This window comes from Carassius carassius, chromosome 19 (genome assembly GCF_963082965.1).
Source record: "Carassius carassius chromosome 19, fCarCar2.1, whole genome shotgun sequence".
Lineage (NCBI taxonomy): Eukaryota > Metazoa > Chordata > Actinopteri > Cypriniformes > Cyprinidae > Carassius > Carassius carassius.
The window spans coordinates 32,304,642-32,311,328 of record NC_081773.1 but is presented as its reverse complement, the minus strand read 5'-3'; the positions used below and the strand labels follow the sequence as shown (position 1 = coordinate 32,311,328).

Here is a 6,687-nt window from a genome sequence, read left to right as displayed (position 1 = left end):
ATTTTCCACTTGATATCATCATGAGAAATGTGTGCCTGCTGTATCTTGATTTAAATACACTTCAAAACTCTTATTTTGAAATGAGCTTCAGTGATATTGAGGATCACACAGAAATATTTTACTTTTTTAAATTATCATTTTTTTTTATTGGCAATGTATGAAAACATAGAAATACATAGAAAATATAAAAGTATCTATTAAAATAAAATGAGAATCAAAACACAATTTAAATTAGAAATTAAATACAGAATATAGACTTAAAATTCACCAAAATAAATGAAAACGCCAGCACAGGTTTATCATCTGAAGAGATTTGGAGTTCTTATTTTGATATATTTCTGGATCACTGTTTCAAAAGAAATGAATAATAGAGGTTGACTGATTGATCAGTTTTGATGATTAATCAGCATTGATAGTCGATCACTAGAACTATCAGCTATCATCTAAAATCCATGCTGATAATCAAGAGCGCAGGTTTGATTTTGGCATTGGTTGGGTCTTAATGTATTGTGTTTCCTTCAGGAGCATCAGTGAATGTTTGAATCTTCTGTAATAGTTGTGTTTGAGTCCCTCAGTTGTCTTCAGTGTGAAAAGATGAATCTCAAAATCATACAGTCACTGCTGGAAAGAGTTCAGATACACAGAAGATGCTGGAAAACTGAAGAAACTGCTGGAGCTGGAGGAGTTTTATTATTTTTAAACTTAAACATCTTTTATGTAAAATATCTTACTCAGGTCTGTACTAAATAAAAATGATCATGAATTTTGTCTCTTATTTTGTTAGAATTATTCACACTTTCTCAGATTCTGTAACATTCGAATGTCGCTGTAAATATCAGCATCTATGCATATATGCAGCATATATTTGCTGTTTGATTCTTTAAATCTTCCTCTTAAATGTGTCTAATAAGGCTGTAAAAAAAACTATTCTAATGCAAAAATGCTGATGAATTTGAAATGATTTGTTTCTAATTGTTTAAGCAACGTAATTAATTATATATGGTTAATAAACATTATTTTAAACATGCACTTTTTTTTCAAAGATAGTCGTGTGATTTTATTGCTTTGCAGAAACGTGCATTAGTAATATTTCACTCGATGTGTTCTCTTGTGTCCTCAGGAGAGAAGACAAAAGCTGGTTTTCCCTCCAACTGAAATTATGTCTTTTAAATTCCAATATAATTTGAAAATGTATCATATTTAAGAACAGAATTCTAATTTAGTTTTTCAGCTCTAGTGTCTAATACACTGAGTTCCAGTTAATTTCAAAGAGAGTTTCAATGTGGTTCATTGGAGCACTAGAGTGATCTTCTTTTTATTAAAATATTATAATCACAACTATTCATTTTACAGTCCTGCTACTAGCATTTTATTCAGACTAAAACCCCTTTAATTCGGGTGAGAAGGTTTTTTTCTCTCTCTCTCTCGAGAAGCTTTTGCACATATAATAATACCGCTGCAGAAGCATTTCGCAGGATAAAGGTTATCGATTAATTGATCGTTAATTTAAAAGACGATCGATCATGGAAATTATCGAAAATTTACATCACTAAATGCACATAAGTTGGATTGTATGGAGCTAATTTTGACAAAACTATTTGAATTTGAATTGTGTAAATATGAATTCTAAACAAGTGTAATTTAACAAAAAAATGAACATTATATGGGATTTAAAACAGTTTTGAATTGGATTCTGGATTTTTTTTTTTTCTTTAATATTTACCATTTGAAATTTAACACAATGGATTTTTTTAAGGTAAAGTTTTATAGACATGTATTTTCAAACAGATTTTTTGTTCTGAATTCTTAGACTGCAAATATCAGGTTTTAAACATTTTGAAAGTTTTCAAAACGAAGAAGAAATTCAGAACATCAAATAAAATTTTCTAAAATTCAAAGCGCAGAAATTCAGATCGTACAGAAAGAAGGTCAGAGGTCATTCACAGGGAGATCATCTCCGAAAAGAATGAAGCATTTTGTCCAATCACAGAGCTGCAGCAGATTTCTGGCGCGAGCTTCCGGCTCAGGAGGTAACTCTTCTGCTGATCGTGAATCCAGAGGTAAGGGATTTTTAAGCATTTATGGTTTATATTTAGATATTATGTTAGCATTCCCAGCATGTGACACATTAGTCTAAGCGGTCTCTGGTGTTTGTTTTAAAGTATATTTGGTGTAAAAGTAGCATCACCGTGTCTATACGGGACTGCAACAGCTTGAAGTAACAAAGCGGCCTGTAAAGAGCTCGGACTCTGTCAGAAATTGAACAGGAATCCGTTTGCTGTTGGAGATTTCACATTCAGTGTAGACACTATCACTGATTATAATCCACAGGTTCTTCTGTCTTCAGTCTGGACGAGGTGTGAGCGTCATAACTCCAGGGACGGATGAACACACGGCTCTACTGGACACGTACTTGGAGAACTAGACCAGAGGGAACCCGCCGAAATACTGCTGCTCCCAGAACCAGATTTCAGACAGACACCTCAGATTTCTGAGACAAGAGGAGCTTGAATGAACTTTACCAAAGAAAAGAAGATATGAGGCAGAACGCACGCTTGCTGTTCTCTGGTGAATTCTCTCTTCATGAACAACAATGTAGAGCTGTGCACACAATGTAAGTAAGAGATTAATTTGACAGTGTGAACAGCTTCAGTGATTATAATCAGAGTTTCTGAGAGAGCTTGAACTCTTGCTAGACTGAAGTCAATGATAATGTTCTTGACTTTGATGATTGATTCTTTGCTCTTTCTGTTCAGTGAAACGCTTATAATTGGTAACTTACAATGTTTTGACTTTGTTAAATATATTTTATGACATGGTCAAGAGGAGCTTGAATGAACTTTACCAAAGAAAAGAAGATATGGTTAATTTGTGGTTACCAGAGTTTAAATATGTAGTTTTTGATTTTTGCTTTTTAACTTTTAAAACGATTTTTTAAGGGCACACAAGCAAACAGCACACAAAACGTATAACTCTTAAAATTTTTATTATTCTGTTGTGTGTGAATAATGTGAATATTTGTAATAAATTACAACAATGAGCGACCAAGTGTCAGCTTTGCAGAAGAAGTAGCTCATGAGTATGAACTATTTCAGTCGTGTCATTTCTGCTCCTTTTCCCGAGCGAACTGCTGTCTTTATTTGTACAGGTACAGATACTTCTAGAGCAGATATGAGGGAGACTTCAGTCACGTTTGGAGCACGCTCTTTCACAGATGTCTGTGGATGTGGACTTCTTACAATTGATCTGTGTTCAGGAGCTGGTAGTCATTTTTATTTAGCTAAATTGAATTTCTTTCAGAGCTGACGATAGACCAAACCAAGATTTCATCATAACGGGACAAAAGCAAAACAAGCACAAGAGGTTCAATTAAATTTAATTTATAGTGCCTTTTTTACATCGGCCAAAAGCTAAAAAAGAATGCATCTCTGTTTGATCAAATGTAGTCATCATCTTCTTTACTAAATTCAGTGCATTTGTTTATTCTCTCATCCATAAAACCACAATAGGCTTTGTGCTTTGTTACTTTTGATAAGAAACAAAGTCTCAGATTTGAATTCTGTCCATCTTATCTTGAAATGTCACCAATAAATCTGACTGTGGTGCTCTCTATCTAATGCAGTGACGATCACGCAGTGTGCCTCAGGTCAAGTGAAGCGGCAGCATGCAGCACACTTGAAAGATCACGTCTTCCTCTGTTGAAGGAACATGAACTTGGTATTCAGCTAGAAAATTACTTCTGGAGAGGAGCATTTTGATAAATAAATACACCATATTACATTCATTGTAATATTTAATCAATATCGTTGTTGTACTTTAGGATAGTTGGTGAAATAATGGCAGTGAGCATTACTCAGGATGGACCTTTTTCATGGAGTGGATTTACAATTTCATTTCTTCCGGGAGATTAATAAAGATGAGCTGACATAACAGATGCAGACCTGCTAGATCTGATTGACAAGGTTTTCTAATTCAACTCAATTCAGATTTGTATATACATCTGTGTAGTGTATGTGTGTGTTACTCCTGGTTTTTATTTCTTTAGATTGAGTCTGCAGACACTACAGCCTTGCTTGAGCTTTCTGAAAGAATCGTAGCATGTGGTACACAGGATCCTAACATGTGATGAAAGGAAGACATTGTCAGGTGTAGTATCTGTGATTCTGTCCATCTGACTCTCCTCCTTTCTCTTCAATCCACACATCAGGGTTAGATGTTTTTGGGACATTATACTCAAGTGCGGTGGGTTCAGTGAAGCGCAGAGAGAATCACGGATTGTGAACTACTTGCAGGACTTCATTCAAAGCCTTGAAGATGAAGGGAACATCATTACTCTTACTCTTAATAATTAAATCACATCAGTTCAACAACGGACCGGGCATCTGACCAGTCAGAGCAGAGAGGGCTTGTGGAAAACACTGAAGATTTGGATCACTTCACACTTTTGAATATAAACTTGTTGTAGGAAACCTCTAAACTATTGTAAAATAGTATATTAGGGGCACTTTAAAAATGTGAGGTATTGTCAGTCCAAGTTCAGAGACTGTTAACACAAGTAAGGTTGCAGACATAGATGTGTGTGTTTTCTGCAGAAGAAGGGAGCAGCAGTAAGGAGAGCAGGGTTGAAGATGACAGCGAACAGCTGGATAAAACAAACTGCACTAAAGGAGATGCAGAACAAGACAAGATCACCGTCAGCAGTTTCATGCAGTGGATTACTGGTCAGGGGCATGTCCCCATTACTTCTGCACATTTGATCCTGACTGTCAGCTTCGATATGGTCAGCATAGTTTCTGCTTGCCTCTAGTAAATACATGTTCCTGTACTGTAACCTACACAGCAGCTAGAGACAAACACAGAGTTCCTTATCAATTTGTGATTTGTGTGGTGAGAAATCGGCAGCTGTCAGCAGGAAGCGGAAATCAGAGGAGTCTGCCAGCGGCAGCAAGACAAATAAATAATTATATCAATTTATAATTATTTTTAATACTTATTTAAGTACGTATAAAGGTCAGTGTGGTATATTATTTGATTGAAAAGGTTTATCAAATATAAACAAAGAAAAAAAGATAATTTGGCTAACAATAATTTCCAGCTGAATGTTTATGTATAAATGCATGCATATATATATATATATATATTTATATGAGAAAGGCACTTACTAGGTGAATGTTGTATATTTATTATAAAGGTTATATACACACACCTGCCTAAATGATTGAAAAGAGAGAGGTCAGAATCACAATATATAGAATACAGATTGTGTCAAAGCAACTTTACAGTATTAAATAGGAAAGGTACAGACTGGATCTGGTAACTACAGTGACCTCGGAATAAAAGAGAAACAGACTAATATATAATAATAAGAATGGTATGGCACATTTTAAACATCTAATCAAATATGTAAAAGAAAAATACATAGTGTCAAGCCAGCAGAAGTGTGTCCTCTTTTGAAACGAGTCTGTATCCACCAGACATCTGAATTTGGAACAAACCAAAGACAGATTTAATAAAGCAGCATCACCCTCCTCCAGGACCACATGAAGAATAATTTCCCAAAAGGACAGCATCTGGAAACTACTGGGTATTATAAACAAACCAGAAATATGTCAGTGCCATGGTTTTGTCTGCAGATGCACATCAGTAATTGAACGGGACTAATAGATCGGTGGGGTGTAGATGCTGATCCAGGTAAGAAGTGTGACAGGAGACAGGACACTGTTCAACTCTTTATCTGAAGTATTTTAGGGTTCACAACAGATGGCACAACATTGCCCCAATTAGACTGGATATTGTACAAATTATGGTGGTCTTTCTCAAATAAACAGAATAAACAAGCATCAGTTTGCATCTGCTAAATGTAAATTACAGACGTAATGGAACTAAAAACTTGCTACTGTCACGCTATACATTAATCAACATGAGATGATTAACAATAGCGAGCATACACATTTGAATCACGGTATATCTTAAATATTACAACCTTATAAACAATGTAAGGTTCGATTACACAAGCTGAATATTTAAATAAACATAGCTGACTTATAATCAGGAATGATTAAATAAACTTACATCCAATCACGCACATTAACACCTGATGAAATGGCGGAGTAAGCGGCTAGTGAAAGTGAAAGTGAAACCGGAATAGCGGAACTTAAAAGTCCTTCCACTATAAACATGTATAGGGAATTTAGAACAGTAATGTTCTTTTAAGGCATGCTTATAAAAGCTACTTCAATGTTCTAATTTAACTACGGCCTAATCCTGGCTTAATCTAATCTCTGTCTGTGAAACCAGGCCTTAAAGTTATAATAATGATGAACAGTTCCATTATATTTTGTATAGATAAAAAAAAGACAACCAAATGTTTTGCGTTCACATGATTAGAACTTCAACTGGAACACAGAACAGTTATTCAGATATCAGACAATCTCCTCAAAGACCAAGTCACAAAAATATATGGTTAGTGTTGCATGTGTATCTTCTGTAATTCCAGTCAAACATCATTTGTTTTATATTATTCAGTAGACTCTGTTAACACGCTAACAAACAGTATTATATTTGAAGTTAATATTTGAAGTTAATGGTAGCATCCTAACATACTAACAGCAACAATTATACATGATGTAACATTGTACACAAACTACGTTTCTAAAACTAATTAGATTACATTGAACAATTAAACTA

At 34.7% G+C, this 6,687-nt stretch overlaps 1 long non-coding RNA gene across 2 annotated transcripts; it reads left to right on the top strand.

Moving 5' to 3' along the window:
- The first annotated feature begins 3,753 nt into the window (after positions 1 to 3,753).
- On the top strand, positions 3,754 to 4,645 carry LOC132094816 (uncharacterized). 2 transcript variants are annotated; one of them, XR_009422407.1, is made up of 2 exons: positions 3,754 to 3,962; positions 4,593 to 4,645. It is a non-coding gene; the product is annotated as an uncharacterized LOC132094816 (long non-coding RNA). The 2 variants fall into 2 exon arrangements; XR_009422408.1 differs by lacking the exon at positions 3,754 to 3,962 and adding an exon at positions 3,978 to 4,146.
- Positions 4,646 to 6,687: the final 2,042 nt, after the last annotated feature.